Here is a 17,356-nt window from a genome sequence, read left to right as displayed (position 1 = left end):
ATCTGTCTATCGTCATATTCGTCATTAATTTGTCATTAATTCGTCATATCTAACCTAATTAGTTCACCTATGTCACTAATCAATCGTTCATCCATGTAAATAATTCATCTTAATTCCGTCTCATCCATGTTTCGTTGCTTTTATGACTCATTTATATGTAATTAATGAATTAAATCACTTCCATCTGAGTCGAATATCATAATTAATCCTTAAAATCACCAATTATTAATGTTAACGATTTGCAGTTCCGACTTCACAGCCAGAACTCACCGTTGGAACTGACGCAGCAGCTGCTGCACCTCTTCCAAAGGGCGCAGTCCTGCTGCGCCTGTTCCAGGTTGATTTCTGTCTCTGAACTTCCGTTCTGCCTTGACCTAGTTTATTAGTCTACGTATAATTAACTATTATCTGTATTATCGCCTACTGTTTTGTTCGTTAATTCCTTTATTCTTTCTTTTTCCCAAATTATCCGTTTTAAAGGTATTTTCGACATAAATCGCTAAACCCGATGTAATTTTTATTGTAATTTTTCTTTTTATCATTGTATTTTGTATCATTTGTATATTTTCACATGTAATTGAACTTAAATTCCTACTTTGACTAAATTGTTTGCTAATTAATAGTTCACCGACTTAGTCTAATCTTCACATGCTAGGATCAAAACTTGGATGTTGCATTGCATGCATATAATCGACGATATATCAAGTATAGACGATTTCCCTAATCATTAATTGAGGCCGCTATCGAGGCGGGCGGGATTAGGTGTTCGATCAAAGAGCTTTCTAATACGTACCATCACCCCCTTACTCCAGATCTTTGTGAACATCCGTGTTCATTGGCATCCACAAGAGTCATTCTAGACATAGAATGCTAAGGGTAACGAGTTCTTGGTGTTCATGTCACTACTTTGTGTCTTGACATGACACGAGGTATTCGAACGGTTCCAATTTCCCATAAAAATTGATGGCGACTCCACAAATGCAAACGCTTGTTTCCCAAGCGCCCTCGTGGCCCCATGTCCACAAAATCATCCTCCAAAGCGCCAAAAGGAAGAGACCTTCTGCCAGTCCTGACGTGGCATCTGCCTCCAAGAGGAGTGCTCTTACTGCTTCCTTCCATACTCCTCCTACGCATTCCAGTTCTGATGTTCCTGAGCCCTTAGAGGTTGACCCGTTGTCTCGTCATCCGCCTACTCCTCCTGTCAGCCCTTGTGCTTCATCTAGCGGAGGTATTACTGCTCATTTCCCAGAGGGTTTTGGGAATGTGGACAAGGTACCATACTGGCCGGAGATCGATCAGCTGCTCTTCCCTCCTCTGAAGGAGACATTCTTAGAGTTCTCCCTAGAGGAGATGGCTGAGAACAACGCCTTCATGGTGAATGCTCTTCATCTTCTACCTGTTTGTTTGCTTTTGTTTAGATTCTGCCCTTTGATTTCCCTTGCTGACTTCTGACTTTCTTGCCCCAGACCCTCCAGTCTTCACTCTATAATAGGAAGATGATCAACATAGTGCAGACTACCAGTCGTGCCACCAACGCCAAAAACCAGGAGCTGAAGGGGACAATTACCGATTTGGCGCAGCAGTGGTCTAATCTGAAGGAGCGTGTGGTGGAGTTGAAGACTGAGCTTGCTGTCACCAAGAAGAAGCTGAAGGAAGGGGTTGATCAGCTGGCTCGCACTCAAGAGGTGTGAAGCACTTTCTCTAACTCTCTCAAGCGCTCTGATGAGAAGATCAGCGAGCTGATCTCCCTGGCCACCAATGTTGTTGCCTATGCTACCTGGCGGGGAAAAATCAGCGGGATGCGTACTGCTCTTGAGGAGGCTCCCACCCAACAAGCTATAGAGGAGGAGGAGAAACGGCTGGAGATGCTCTATGTAATACTCGCCGTTTTAGAGACCCTTTGACCAGCGTTGACTGACCTTGGGAGCGGGATTAGTCTTAGAATTGTGTACCAAAACCATCTTGGGTTGCGTGTTATGAGTGGTACTCGATAGAGTAGAGGCTACTCGATCGAGTAGCTAGGTTACTCGATCGAGTAGGGAGCCACTCGATCGAGTAGGTTGGGTACTCGATCGAGTACCGAGTTTTCAGCGAGGGTTTTATATCGCGTTTTGTTAAATCCGCATATCACTTCCGCCACTTTCCTCCTATCCTTCAGTCGCCTCTTTCCCTTCCCTTCACCTCAAAACCTCCATGGAAGCCTTTTGAAGATCCTTGTGCCGTAGGAGAGCGTCACTTGAGTCGGGTAGCGGTCTTTTGCTGAGTTTCTCCCTATAGGTATGTCATAATCATCATCGGTGTCCTTGTTCTTTACTGTCAGGGTTTGCTTGTTAGTAATAGATGATTGTATTATGGTTATAGGCTTTGCTTGGTCGCTGGATAGGTTGTTTGTCGGCATGGATTGGTTGCAGTTGCTCAAAGGTAGGTTCGCCTACTCAGTTTCTGTAGATGGTCTAGGGTGTCGGTCGTTGTGATTGTATTGTGAATGCTTAGTGTCGTTGTTGTATTGTGACGGTTGTGATGGTGATTGTGATTGTGGTCTCTGGTTCTCGAAGCGTGGCCTCGGCTGAGTGAGGTCACTTGCGGGAGTGGCTTCACGCCCAAGTTTCTCCTTCTGTGGAACCCGCCACAGGAGGGATGTGCACATTAATGGACAGTGTTATCGCTCAATATAAGGAGCGGGGATTTGGTGGGAACGGCTGCGGTCCCCCACTGGCAGGGCTGGTCCAGTGGACGGTCAGTGACAGAGTTGGTTGGGTTATCGTGTCTGTGTTTGGGTTGATAGCTTTGTATTGTGTTGATAATTGTAGTTGTCATTGTCATATCTTATCTCAGTACTGACCTTGTGTGGTTGTTTGTTATGTGTCTGCCGTGATCCCTTATGGTGAGCAGTCGGTCTTAGCAGGTGTTGATATTGTTGATAGCTGGAGTCCGGGCCGGGATGAGTCTTCACGAGATTCGATAGTCGTAGCGAGTAGTCTTTGAGTTGTATCTTTCGTATCATTTGTTGGTTTAAACCGCTTGTAATACAATATAGTAGTTCTTTTATCGACATTTGATTATTACTATCCTCGGGCAACCGAGATGGTAACGCCCTCATATGCTAAGGAAGGCCTAGTTAAGGCTCCTCTGAATATGGGGGTGTTACAAAGTGGTATCAGAGCGACGATTTTGGAACCTGTAACAAATGAATTTAATGAACGTAGCGAGTCTAATAAAATGAACCTGGTGTATGTATAATGGGAGCCCCAGCTGATGCTAGGTTTTGGGTGAGTAGGCGCCCTCATTTCAAAATCTTGGCCCCATGACACTTAAGCCAGTCACATGGTATGGGAATGTGGAGTCCGTGTGTCTATGTGTGATATGTATGTTAATTGTGCCGGAGCTACCTCCGGTTAAGTCTTTGTTAGAGTTAATAGGGGTGTGATAGTGGTATTTGGGCCGCGTATAGTAATCGTGGGTGAAATTAGTGGAGTTTTTGGAATGATTAGTGAGTTTATACGATGGTTATGAGATATGTGAGGAAAGTTTATGTAATAGAGATGCGTGAACATGTGGAATTGAATGTCGTGACATGAAGAGTGAACATGTAGGTGTTTGCTATAAGTTAATGATGACGGAAGTCATATACGAGTTTATAAATCCTACCGTAATTACTATGATGATAGTTATAGTATAGTTGAGTTATAATTCGAGACATAGCATATAGTAATGCGTTTATGCCTTATTTGTTGGTTGAAATTTTTCCGCTGCGTAATATTTGATTCGTGCAAGATGAATTGCTTATGATAGAATGTAAAACATGATTGAATAATTTGTTTGAAAAGTATGTATTTATGTGATAAGTGAAAGAAAGAATTGATGATAATTATATGCTTCAAATTGAAGTAAACACGAGTTTAGTAGTAACAAGTAAAGTAAGTTTAAGTGTAATATGATGGCGTGATTATGTTTATAGAAGATTCGGTAGCAGGTAAACCGAGTTGGGTAACTTGTATAGCGTAATGTGACGTACCCCTTATTCGTTGAAGAATTACGTTTTGCGAGAGTAATGGTTGTAATCCGTGATGGAGTGTGATAATTCGTGCCGAATTCCGAACTTAGCTTGGAATCGACACGTAATGTTGTTTTGCAGGAATCTTCAAGTTACTTAGTATTTCTGACCGAGTACTTAACTATACTTGACCGAGTGCGAGTGCTTACTAGACCGAGTAGACCTCACTCGATCTAGTTAGGAAGCTATGATGTCGGAATGTGGGAAGAATTCCTGCAGATACTCGATGAATTAGCTACTACTCGATCGAGTAGGGTGGTACTCGATCGAGTACCCTAGGCACTCGATCGAGTAGGTTACTGTACAGTGAATCCTACGGGTTTCTTAAAACCCCTAATCTTTCTATTTCTTATTCTTCTTCCCCTATATTTCGAAACACCTAAGCTACTCTCAAATCCTTATTTCCTCTCAAATCCTCTCATACTCTTGGGTTAGTGGTGATTCTTGGGTTGATTTCTTTGTTTAATTTCGTTTCTTTACTTTGCTACTCAATCAAGGTATGATTTTCTTCCTAAATTACATGGTTTATTGATTTGAATGTGTTAGAGTAAGGGTGCAATCTGAAATTTTCGATCCATATGGATAGATTGTTGCTTTTAATAGTTGAAATATGATTCACATGCCTTCTTTCCATGTTTGTTGGTGATTAATTGTTGTACATTAGACTAGAAATTGCAAAAATTGAAACCGAAATTTCTAGGGTTTGCAAAATTAAAATAGATTTTTGATTGTTTTACAATGATTAGATGATGGAATTGAGTCCTATGTATTGTTTATATCATATTGAAGGATGGATTTTGATGATTTTTACCTTAGAAAGTTGCCTTAAAACTCCGTCTTAAAAGTGCCTCAAATGGAAATTCGTGATTTACAATTGGAATTTGGTGTTGTGAATGACATTATAAGTATAAGTTGAACTTCAATATGATGGTAGTGATGATAATTGATGAAAATATGCCAAAATGGTTACAGCTGTAATGACCGTCTGAAAAGTTTACTTAAGTTATTTGTTTCTAATATGGAAGGTGATGATGATATGTTATAAGCTATGCTTTTTCATGAACTAGTAAGAATACCTCACATGTGATTAGGAGTGTGTATGGGACAACCTTAGAATCATGCTAGGATATTTGAATTTGTTGAACACGTGTATTCACCATGATAAATCATACACAACTGTGGCTTATGAATAGCTGTAAACCGAGTTTATATATATCAAATTTGGGAAAACTGCTGGTGAATGTGTGTACCTAGCTAAGTGTTCAAAGTTAATGGCATGAATTATGTGTTTCACATGTCGAATTTGTTGGTGAAATTGGTGTACTTAGCTGAGCATGTAAAGACCGAATTACGTGAAGTATATGTTTGCATGTTTATACAAGTTTGTTTGAACATATGCCGAAACAGATGCCGAGACTGAACATAGGAACCCGCCAAAGTAAACGGGGGAGGGGTAATCCACCTGAGATGGGGGGAAGGGAATGGACCTGTGGTACCCGCAGTCCCAGAGTACCCTTCAGTTGTTTTTGTTGATTTTAAGCAGAGAGAGCATTTTGTAGCCTTACAAAAACGCAAAATGAGACCTACAAGGTGTATAGACACTACTTTGTTGGAGGAGTTGGAGATAGAGACGGATGTCCGTCACATTTTTGAGACCTTGGGCCTTATGGGTTTGTATAGGCTGAGGAAACACTCTTATCCTTTTCTCACCTTGGAGTTTATGAGCTCCTTTATCTACGACCCCGCTGGCCAGACCGTTGAATTTCGGTTGATGAACACTAGTTTCTTGCTTTCTATGGACCAATTTGCTTCTCACCTTGGGTTGGCCAAGCCTCCCAAGGACTCCATCACCGACATCCCTGCTGAGTGTGGTGTATGCCGCCTAATGCCTTGTCTGACCGGGAAACCAACTCCTACCTCAAGTAACATGCTGATTAATGATGTTCAGCATGTCACATTGAGGGTCTTTCTCCGTTCTCTCTCGAACCTCCTTTATGATCGACCGGATATCGATGCAAGTCGAACAACCATGAGGTGTTACTTCTGATGTCCTACTTGAACCCGGAGCGGACCAGGAAAGTGGTCTTTAATGCTCCTTCCATGGTTTGTGCCGCCCTTGCCTTGATGGCTACTGCCTCTTCCCGATACTTGAGTTGTGGCGCCATCGCCACTCGGTTAGCTGAAAAGCTAACCTCTTTCGAGGCTTCTTCGGAGTACGTGCCTCTAGCTACCCCAGTGCCCACCATGGACCGTGACTACTATCTCGACCTGAAATGGTTGAGGACTTTGGCTGACGGTAGCCTAGCTTGGAGGGTGTGGGGCGTGAGTTGGATGAAGATTCCAGCTCCTGAGCACCTCCCACCCACGGATCCCTTGGAGCCGACGGTAGTGACGGTGGACTCCGATGATGAGGAGGAGGAGGAGGATGATGATGATAGACCCCGCCATCTGCAGACCTACCTCATCGACGACACCATTCTCGAGGTGATGCCAGAGCCGAAGAAGGGAGAGAATGCGTCGGTCGTGGCGGTGGAGAGACCTAGGTTGGGGAGAGGACCCCGTCGAGTGAGGGAGAGGACCTCAGAGACTAGGCCACGGCCGGTGGCACCACAGCAGCAGCCTTTTCCGTGCTACCCTTACCTCGACACCCCGGAGACGCGATCCAGCTACTTGGCAGAGAGAGTGTCATCTACCTTGACACTCCAGAACATGCGCGAGATGGCGTATGCTCAGGGGATAGGGACCCAGGGACCGCATCCGGTGTGGTGGAGTGGAGTTGGGGACTACTCAAGGGTTTTCCATTCCTACGGGGTGGATCAGTCGACGTGGGGGACACCTCAGTCCTTTGCCTACGGTGGCTTGACTCCATGGTACGTGGGCCCGGGAGAGGGAGCGGGGAGCAGGAGTGGATGCGGGGATTGGGTCATCGGGAGCAGGTACTTCTGGCGGTGGTGGTGATGATGAGGTGATGTTTGAGCAGCAGCAGCAGCAGCAGGAGTGATACTCCCTGATTTATCCTTGTTTATAGTCGTTGGTAGTAGGCGTTGGCAGTATGGTTAGACTTTGGTAGTTGTTTTCATTAAAACCTTAGTTATGAACTGGTATTATTGGCCATAAGGCCGGATTTGATATTTTGACTTGTTGCAGGATGTTAGAAGTCGGGGAGTCGTCCCGACTCGATTTTATATGACAAATATGTGCATGTATGTTGGCTTATGACAGGTTGTATAGGGGAACTTGGCATGTAGGTACTCGACAGAGTACCCCGTACTCTATCGAGTAGCTGCAGGAAGGTGGGATAAAAAGCATTCTGACCTGTAGGCTACTCGATCGAGTAGCCAAGACACTCGATCGAGTAGCATGGCACTCGATCGAGTACCGCTACATACTCGATCGAGTAGCACTGTTACAGGAGATTTTCGAAAATTAAAAATGTTCAATTGTTTTATAATTGCAAGTTTGATGTTTAATGTGGTTATTAGTGCGTAGTAACACCTTTGAACCGTTAATTTCATATGTTAGAAGTCGTGTTTGCAGTTTTATAAGCGTATTTGTCACAATTAGTGAAGCGGTAATAGTTCTTGTTACTTTAATGTTGCATACGCCCTATTACGATCTATTTATCGGAGTTGTAACTTCTTGTACACTTGTGCATACCATATTAACATATGTTGTCGACGGTGAATAGATATTCCGGAGGTTTGTGTATGATTTCTAATTTAACGAATATATATTGTTAGTGAGTAATGTCCATAACAAATAATATGGTTTTATTTAATGTTATGATGCAAATAATAGGTAATATGTGTTGTAATTTTGGTGGTGAACTTCGGGGACGAAGTTCCTTTTTAGAGGGGAAGAGTAATGTCGCGAAAATTATCGCGAAATAAAAGGCTGATTTCGAAATTATGTTTTGTTTGCCTATAATGTTTCGTTGTTTAATTGCAAAATTTTGTTGTTTAATTGCAAAATTTTCTAGTACCTTGGTTACTTTACTGGTATGAAGTGTAATTGGTTACCTCGGTTTGTGGAGTAATTCATGCGTTGAAGTGAAAATGATAGAATGAATTGTAAAGGACCGTCATAAAGAGTCTTATCTCGGCGCGATGCGTCGTAATAGAATGAATTGAGTGACACAGTGGTGTTAATTGTGCAGTATGAGGTTGATATGAGATACGTTTCGGGTTGATAAATTGTTGTCACATGATGAGAGATGGTTGTTTGTGTTGGCTCATATGGCAAAGTCGATGTTTGATACATAATCATTAGTAAGAATTGACAATTAACGGTGATAATGCTTGCATGATAAGTGGTAAGAGTCGATAGGTATAAAGTGTAGACGGTGATGATGATGACATGGGGAGGGATGGTATTTCCAAGGAGTAATGGTTTGAGCGGGAAGATTAGTGAGGTCGTGTTGTTTCCGTGTCTTGAGCGGGAGATAGGTGAGTTGAACTTCGGGGACGAAGTTCTTTTTAAGGGGGGAAGACTATAATACCCGCTCTTTTAGAGACCCTTTGACCAGCGTTGACTGACCTTGGGAGCGGGATTAGTCTTAGAATTGTGTACCAAAACCATCTTGGGTTGCGTGTTATGAGTGGTACTCGATAGAGTAGCTAGGTTACTCGATCGAGTAGGGGGCCACTCGATCGAGTAGGTTGGGTACTTGATCGAGTACCGAGTTTTCAGCGAGGGTTTTATATCGCGTTTTGTTAAATCCGTATATCACTTCCGCCACTTTCCTCCTATCCTTCAGTCGCCTCTTTCCCTTCCCTTCACCTCAAAACCTCCATGGAAGCCTTTTGAAGATCCTTGTGCCGTAGGAGAGCGTCACTTGAGTCGGGTAGCGGTCTTTTGCTGAGTTTCTCCCTATAGGTATGTCATAATCATCATCGGTGTCCTTGTTCTTTACTGTCAGGGTTTGCTTGTTAGTAATAGATGATTGTATTATGGTTATAGGCTTTGCTTGGTCGCTGGATAGGTTGTTTGTCGGCATGGATTGGTTGCAGTTGCTCAAAGGTAGGTTCGCCTACTCAGTTTCTGTAGATGGTCTAGGGTGTCGGTCGTTGTGATTGTATTGTGAATGCTTAGTGTCGTTGTTGTATTGTGACGGTTGTGATGGTGATTGTGATTGTGGTCTCTGGTTCTCGAGTCGTGGCCTCGGCTGAATGAGGTCACTTGCGGGAGTGGCTTCACGCCCTAGTTTCTCCTTCTGTGGAACCCGCCACAGGAGGGATGTGCACATTAATGGACAGGGTTATCGCTCAATATGAGGAGCGGGGATTTGGTGGGAACGGCTGCGGTCCCCCACTGGCAGGGCTGGTCCAGTGGACGGTCAGTGACAAAGTTGGTTGGGTTATCGTGTTTGTGTTTGGGTTGATAGCTTTGTATTGTGTTGATAATTGTAGTTGCCATTGTCATATCTTATCTCAGTACTGACCTTGTGTGGTTGTTTGTTATGTGTCTGCCGTGATCCCTTATGGTGAGCAGTCGGTCTTAGCAGGTGTTGATATTGTTGAAAGCTAGAGTCCGGGCCGGGATGAGTCTTCACGAGATTCGATAGTCGTAGCGAGTAGTCTTTGAGTTGTATCTTTCGTATCGTTTGTTGGTTTAAACCGCTTGTAATACAATATAATAGTTCTTTTATCGACATTTGATTATTACTATCCTCGGACAACCGAGATGGTAACGCCCTCATATGCTAAGGAAGGCCTAGTTAAGGCTTCTCTGAATATGGGGGTGTTACACTCTATCCCACCCAACATGATCTGAGTGCACTGATGCCTGAAGTTGGTGAGGTGAATTCTCCTGCATTGGCTGAGCAAGCTATTGGGGGTGACGCTGGAATGTCCCAGGATGCTGCTGACGGAGCTCAAGAAGCTATGGCAGCTGAGGATATGCAAGCTGGTGCGGTACCTGAAACAGGAGGTCAGCAGGCAAAGGAGGTGCCTGATGTGACCATAATTAGAGCATATTTAGTCCCCGAATTAGCCTTGTTCCCATGCTTTTTAGTACATATTTGGGTCATTTATTGTCTTTAGTTCTTTGTTTTGCATATTCTTTGAGGTTTTGTGTCCTTGGTATGAAAGGAGTGCAAACCTTGCATTTTCATGGCAAAATGAGGCTAAATTGATTGAATTCAATGACCAAGCATCAAGAAGAGACAAGATTAGAAGGCCTTTATACATACTATAGTAGATGGGCAATGATGAGAAAAGATCCTTGCATCCCTGAGGAAATCCTCAAGGATTTTATGAAGAAAAAGGAAGAAAAGAAGAAGGAATGAAACTGTTTGACAATCCGTGCGGATTGCCCTGAAGACGCCCGTCCCTCACCCACAATCCGAGCGTCTTCCTCAGCTGAACGCCCGGGCAAAACCGCTACAAGATGCCCGTCTTCCCCCTCTGGACACCCGTCCAGAAGCTCCCAAATCCGCCCGTCCCGTGCCAAAAACGCCCGGATTCCCAGACAGTACTTTCGTCTTCTACAAGCTTCAAGGAAGGATGCATATCTTTTTCTAAGACCGACGAAAAAGAGACCGGAGTCTCCCTAGAGACCGGCGATTCCTCAAGGACTTAATCGTCATTTAAGCCCTTAGTAAACCCTAATTTATGCACCTAATCCCCACTATAAATACCCCATTAGTTTAATTAGAAGAGCATGTTCTTCTTAGCAATCTTTAGTGTAGTTAATATCAATCAAATCTCTCTTTAATCTTGTAATCAACATTTAATCAAGTTTTAATACAAGTTTTATTTCCTTAATCTCTCTCTTGTTCATCCTTTATTTTGGGTAATTGAAGATTATTTGGGTTATTATTGGGAGATTGACAACCTTCCAATCAAGCATCAAGTACTTCTTTTATTCTTTGCTTTATTATCGGAATCATTAGTAGGTATAATTCTCTTAATCCCTTTTTAATTATTGTTAATCACTTTCATTTATTCATCATGTTTCACTTTGTTGGTATGATTGACAACCTTGCTAGCATGTTCAACATGATAATGAGTGAGTAGTTTCCTTAGTTAGGGTTAATGGGTAATTAGGGGAAACCAACATGGGGAATGATTCATGCTTAAATTAATATGCTTTCATAGTTTATTTGCTTGCTTGTTGTGATCTCAACTTATGCACATGTTATGTTTGATGAAATGCGAGCCTATGAATCCTTGCATTTTTTACCCATCACCTATCTTTTCAATGAAACTTGTAAGACATAAACCAACTCGAGTCTCATTAGACCATGCATATAGTTGAGTAGGGAAGATTAAGTCGACTTGTAGATGTTGTACAATCTAATCGATTCGGCTCCGGGACCCAAACTTTCCTAGGATTGTAAGATATAAACCAACTCGATCCATCACAACAATAATTGCTTGCTTATAACTTGAGAATATGTTTGTATGATCAATTCCCATGAATCCTCTATGACCCCATGACACCCTAGTGCCTTTTATCAATTGTTTACATCCCTTTTAATTCATCTTGCTTGTTTACTTTCATTGCTATTTAGTTTAGTGATCTTCTACTTCAAACCCCAATTGTGACACCCTTAGACACCACTAGTTGCAATAGAAATCTCATCTCAATTCCCGTCCCTTGGGATCCGACCTTTACTTGCCTCTTTACTAATTGTAGAGTTGTTTGTGAAGTTATAAATTGTGTTTTGGTCTAGGTGTTCCTAACGACAAGTACTGAAAACTAAACCCCTCACGAGGGATCACGACCAAAAATGGCACCGTTGCCGGGGACGGTGTTAACTTGATTTAAATTTTCTTGTATTGTTATTAGTTGTGTCTTTCTTCGCCTTGGGGAAATAAAACTCCTCAAGGTTTGTTCTAATTATTTTTGAGTTGTTTGATATTTTGCATGTCTGGAAGGTCACAAGGTAACTTGTTACCCTTTGATCATGAAATTGAAAGGACTTTGACAACCAATAGAAGACTTGCTAGGAGAACTTTGAGAGGTATTGGTGAGGTTGTAGATATTCAACCAAATACTATTGAGTTTATCAACCCTTTTGCAAAAGAAGGTGAGGAGAACCCAACACAAAATCCAACACAAAATCAACCCACAATGCCTAAGTTTTCATCACATTCTGTACCCACCGAGGAGAACCTACCCAATGGTACTCCCACACCACAACATCTAACCGGAAATTTTATTGCCAAATCCGCATTTATCCAATTAGTCGAAAGAAGCCAATTTGCCTAGTGAAGACCCTCATTCTCATATGGAGACTTTTGTGACTATTGTGATGCGATTTCTCAAACCGGTGTAACTCAAGACCAAATTCGATGGGTCTTATTTCCTTTTTCTCTAATTGGCACCACGAAACAATGGTTGAAAGGCCTTGATAAGGCTACTCTCGGAATTGATTCTTGGAAGAAGTTGGCTCTAGCTTTCTACAAAAAGTTTTATCCACCGGAAAAGACTTTCATGCTAAGAGCTCAAATTACGGGCTTTAAGCAAGGAGATGAGGAATCTTTGTATGAAGCTTGGGAGCGATTCAAAGGAATTTTCCGCTCATGTCCTCATCAAGGACTTAGCGAGTGGTTCTTGGTACAACAATTTTGGAACGGTCTTTATGAAGACTCAAGAAACATTCTCAACATGGGATCGAATGGAATGTTCACCGAAGTTGATGACAATCAAACTTGGAATAAAATTGAGGAAATGGCGGTCCATAACTCACAATATAATAGACCTCACAAGGCTACTAGAGGAGGAAAGCATGAAGTGGACTTCATTACTCAATTGGGTGCTCAACTTAGTGCTCACATTGATATCATCAATTTGAAGTTTGAAAAAGCTATGGCTAGACTTGAAGAAGCCTCAAAATCACCAAAGCATCATGTTAATGCCATGACGGCATCTTCATCAATCCCAAGTGGGATATGTGAGAATTGTGGAACTTTGGGACATGACCAAAGTGAATGTAGGGGAACAAATGAACAAGTGAATGCTTTTCAAGCATACAAGAGTGGTACCCCTTATTCAAACTATTACAATGAAAACACCAAATTCCATCCAAATCTCTCATACAAAAGCCAAAATGTTCAAAACCCTCAACCAACATACACCCCACCTCCCATGAGAAACCAAAATCAAAGACCCTTTTACAACCAAAACCAAGGTTACCAAAATCAAGCTCCATACAATCAACAAAATGACCAAGGTTTTGATGTTCAAAAAGCGGTCCTCCAAATGCAAAAGAATCAACAAGAGTTTTTCACTCAAATGCAAAAAGATAGTCAAGCAAAGGAAATCACCATCAACAACATCCTAGCTCACACCAAAATGTTGGAAACCTAATTGACTCAACTAGCATCTTCAAGCTCACAAAGACAAAAGGGGCAATTACTACCTCAAAGTAATCCCCCAAGACATGAAACGGTTAGTGCCATTCACTTGAGGAGTGGTACAAGGTATGAAGCACCGAAGAAGCAAGTTGAGGATGAAGTTGTGGAAGCTAGTGACAAAGAAGAAATTGTGCAAAACTCCAAGGATGGAGAACCATCAAAAGAAGAAATTTCAAAGAAAAATGAAGACAAGGTCAAGGAGAAGGAGCCCATTGTGATTAGACTTCCTTTTCCAAGTCGTCAAGCCAAGCCCAAATTTGATGACCAACTTGGAAAATTTATGGAAATTGTGAAGAATTTGGAAGTCTCGATTCCTTTCACGGAATTAATCAATCACGTGCCGGCCTATGAAAAATACATGAAAGACATTCTCACAAAGAAGAAGTCAATCCGGAAGCTTGAGACTATCGCCTTCACTAAGGTGAGTAGTGCAATCCTTCAAGGGAGTTCACCTCCAAAACTCAAAGATCCGGGAAGCTTCTCAATACCGTGTACCATTGGCGACACCACGATCAACAAAGCCTTATGTGATCTAGGGGCTAGTGTGAGTGTTATGCCGTACTCGGTGAGTAAAAGGTTAGGGATGGGTGAGCTTAAATGCACCAATATCATACTCCAAATGGCCGATAGATCGACGAAGACACCGTTAGGGATATGGGAAGATGTTCCCGTAAGAGTTGGGAAATTTTTCATCCCGGTGGACTTTGTCATTGTTGACATGGAAGAAGATTCCAACATTCCAATCATTCTAGGAAGACCTTTATTACACACCACAGGTGCGGTGATTGATGTGAAGCATGGAGAGCTCACTCTAGAAGTGGGAGATGAGAGCATAACTTTCAATCTTGACAAGACCATGAGAGCTCCCCGTTTGCATGAACCATGTTTTATGGTTGATCATTATAGCTGGAAGGATGATAGGAAGAAGTCGGAATTCCAATGGAAGAAGAAAATTGATGATGCTCCATTCAAAGAGCAAGTGAATTGTAACAAAGAGAGCTTGAAAAGCTCACCAAAGTCAAGCAATGAAGAGGATGGCCTCATTGGCCAAGACAAGAAAATGGGAGAGTTGTCTCTATCAACTCAAGAGATCTTTAGTGATCAAGTAGATGAAGTTTGTGGTCTTTGGGACGATGAGTTTGAAGGGATTTCAATCCCTATATTGGTAATGCTATCGATAAAGACCAACATGAAGGACAACAAGGGCAAAAGTCTATTGAAGATCTTTATCATGATAATGAACAAGCTTTTGACTACTTCTTCAAGGTGTTGAGCAACATCAACAACACCTTGGACATGCCCCCATGACATCTCACTAAGGATGAGAGTTTGGTGGAGTCCTCTCCAAACCACCATTTGTAAATATTTCTAACTCCCTAACTCGCATTTTAATTCTTACATTGCATTTTTTGTCATTTTTGGATTTTTATGCTTTGATCAAGGTAATTATCATTTTTGAGAGAAGTGAGGGAGGGGCTAATGATTTAATTGATGTGTAGTGCTTTAGCTTAGTGTGGGGATAGCATTTGCCTAGGCTATTCATGCCTTAGTAGTGCCTCTACAATGAAGAACACGAGACTTGAAGAATGAAAAATGACAAGGGATATGCAAGTGCACGAATGGAACTGAATCCGGGTAAACCAGGGAGAATCCGAGCGTCTTCAGGGGAATCCGCTCGTCTTCAGAAAAGACGCCCGTCTTTGCCAGAATCCGCCCGTCCATTTTAACTGAAAATTTGAAATTTTGGGACTGTCGAAGAATCTGAGCGTCCTGGTAGAGAAGACGCTCGTCTCCAGAAATCCGCCCGTCTTTTTGCCAGTGTAAAACAAGAAAGCTTGCTATCTCAGAATCCGCCCGTCTTCAGCAGAATCCGCTCATCCTGAAATCTAAAAATCCGAGCGTCCTAGCTGAAAGACGCCCGTCTTTAGGCGAGAATCCTGAACCCAAAATAGGCAGAATCCGAGCGTCCCGAAGGAAAGACGCCCGTCTTCACCTGCAGTTTAAAAATTTTCGGGTGTTTTAAATACCTCCTCCCACATTCATTTCTTCATTCATTCATTCAAAACACTACCCATAAACACCAAAACTCAAAACCCTCATCCTCTCCATCACCAAAACAAGATTTCCTCAACCAAATTCAACAAAATCAAATCCAAACTTCCTTTTAACAACAATCAATCACTCCTCTTCCAACAAAAATCAAACCAAGCACCAAAATCTTCAACCTTTGAGTCGATTTTTGAAATTACAAAGGCAAAGCCTTTCATCTTAAAATCGATTTGGGTATACTTGGAAATTGAAGATTTTCACTCTTTTCTTGGTATAATCATCAATGGCAAGGACAAAAGGATAAACAAAGGCACCTAAGGCAAAGGCACTCTCAACAAGACAAAAATGTGTTCAAGCAAAGAAAGCCTCATTGGCTATGGTGGTAGCTAGTTCAAACTTGGAAGTTCAACAACAAAAAATTCCTCCCTTGGAAGCAACAACATCAATAACTCCGGAAATTGCTCAATTATCAAACTATCCGGAGGTAATTTTCATTTCCAACTCCCATAGGGATACATTTGCCAAGTATGCTAGAAAATCCTTTCTACCCACCAAATTCATATGTGAAGATGCCTTGAACAAATTGGGTGTCCTTGAACAAACAAAAGCCTTCTTTGAAGCCGTGGGGTTGGGAAAATTGTTTACTACAAGAGAATTGACATACCTCTCCCTTACCTTAGAATTCTTGAGTTCTTTGAAAGTGACTAAGGTAGAGACTAGAGAAAACATCGAGTTCCGCCTTGCAATGTGAGTAGGCGCATCACCTTTGATGAATTGGGTAAAGCATTAGGTCTTAGTGATTCACCTAGTTATTACAAGAAGCCCGAAAAATATGACCCCACTCCTCTTTGGGAGGCGATTTCCGGGAGGAAATTTGAGAACTATCATGCTAGTCGCGCTCTATTAGTCCACCATCCGGGCATTAGAGTGTGGCACAAGGTCATCGGGAATACTATCATTGCAAGAAAAGACACTAACCACTTTACCAAGCTCGATTGTGTTCTACTTGAGTCGGTCTTAAATATTGGAAGGGAATTCACCAAGCCTTACAATTCTCTAAGGCTTTTGGTGGAAAGATGGCTCAATGTTGATTGTGGAAAGTAAGGCACCGCTTTTATTGTAAATGGAGGTCTAGTCACTCTTTTGGCTAAGTACTTTGATCCGAATTTCAACAAGGATGGCAAGTATGTGGCGAAAAAAGGGGGTCATCTCATTGACATGGATGCCATGATTAACAAGTACAAGTGGGTTACTCATAACCCTCTTGACACCAAATATGGGTGGCTCACCAATGATGCTAGATCTTTTACTTTGCCTTCCAAGATATGTCGTTTGAGTGTTCATCGGACCAACTACCTTCTTCCCCTCTCAAAGGAAGCCGAATACATCATCCGTCAACAAATGGGTGAAATTGAAATGCCCTCCTCCTCCATTTTCACACCACCCTATCCATTCAAGTATCAAGAGTTCAAACCCGAAGGTGTTAAAGCAAGCAATGACTACATGACTCTACTTATGCAAGAGATGCACAAACAAGCTTATAAGGATCGGGAAGATGCATACTTAGCCCAATATCCACCCCTCCTTCATTTAGCTAGGCAAGGACTACTTGATACTTCATATCCTTTGCCTAGTTGGGCGGATAGGGAAGTCTTCTTTCCAAGTGCATCTAGGGGTGAGATACCGGGTGACGATGAGGTTGTCGGTGATGAGGTTGTTGATGAAAGCATTGATGGAGAGGCTAATGAAGAAGAAGGAAGTGAGCAAGGAAGTGAAGAGGGAAGTGGTGATGAGTCTACTTCTATTGAGGAAGATGATGACAATGATGATATGGTGGAAGACTAGCAAGCTTGGGAGGCTCCTACCCTCTTGAGGTTTGTCTACTTCTTTC

At 42.3% G+C, this 17,356-nt stretch overlaps 1 non-coding gene across 1 annotated transcript; it reads right to left on the bottom strand.

Annotated features, from left to right (window-relative positions):
* Nucleotides 1–12,493: 12,493 nt before the first annotated feature.
* Nucleotides 12,494–12,600, bottom strand: LOC141610233 (small nucleolar RNA R71). Its single transcript, XR_012528131.1, has one exon. It is a non-coding gene; the product is annotated as a small nucleolar RNA R71 (small nucleolar RNA).
* Nucleotides 12,601–17,356: the final 4,756 nt, after the last annotated feature.

The sequence above is a fragment of the Silene latifolia genome, chromosome 10 (genome assembly GCF_048544455.1).
Source record: "Silene latifolia isolate original U9 population chromosome 10, ASM4854445v1, whole genome shotgun sequence".
Taxonomy (NCBI): Eukaryota; Viridiplantae; Streptophyta; class Magnoliopsida; order Caryophyllales; family Caryophyllaceae; genus Silene; species Silene latifolia.
This window is presented reverse-complemented; position numbering and strand designations above follow the sequence as displayed.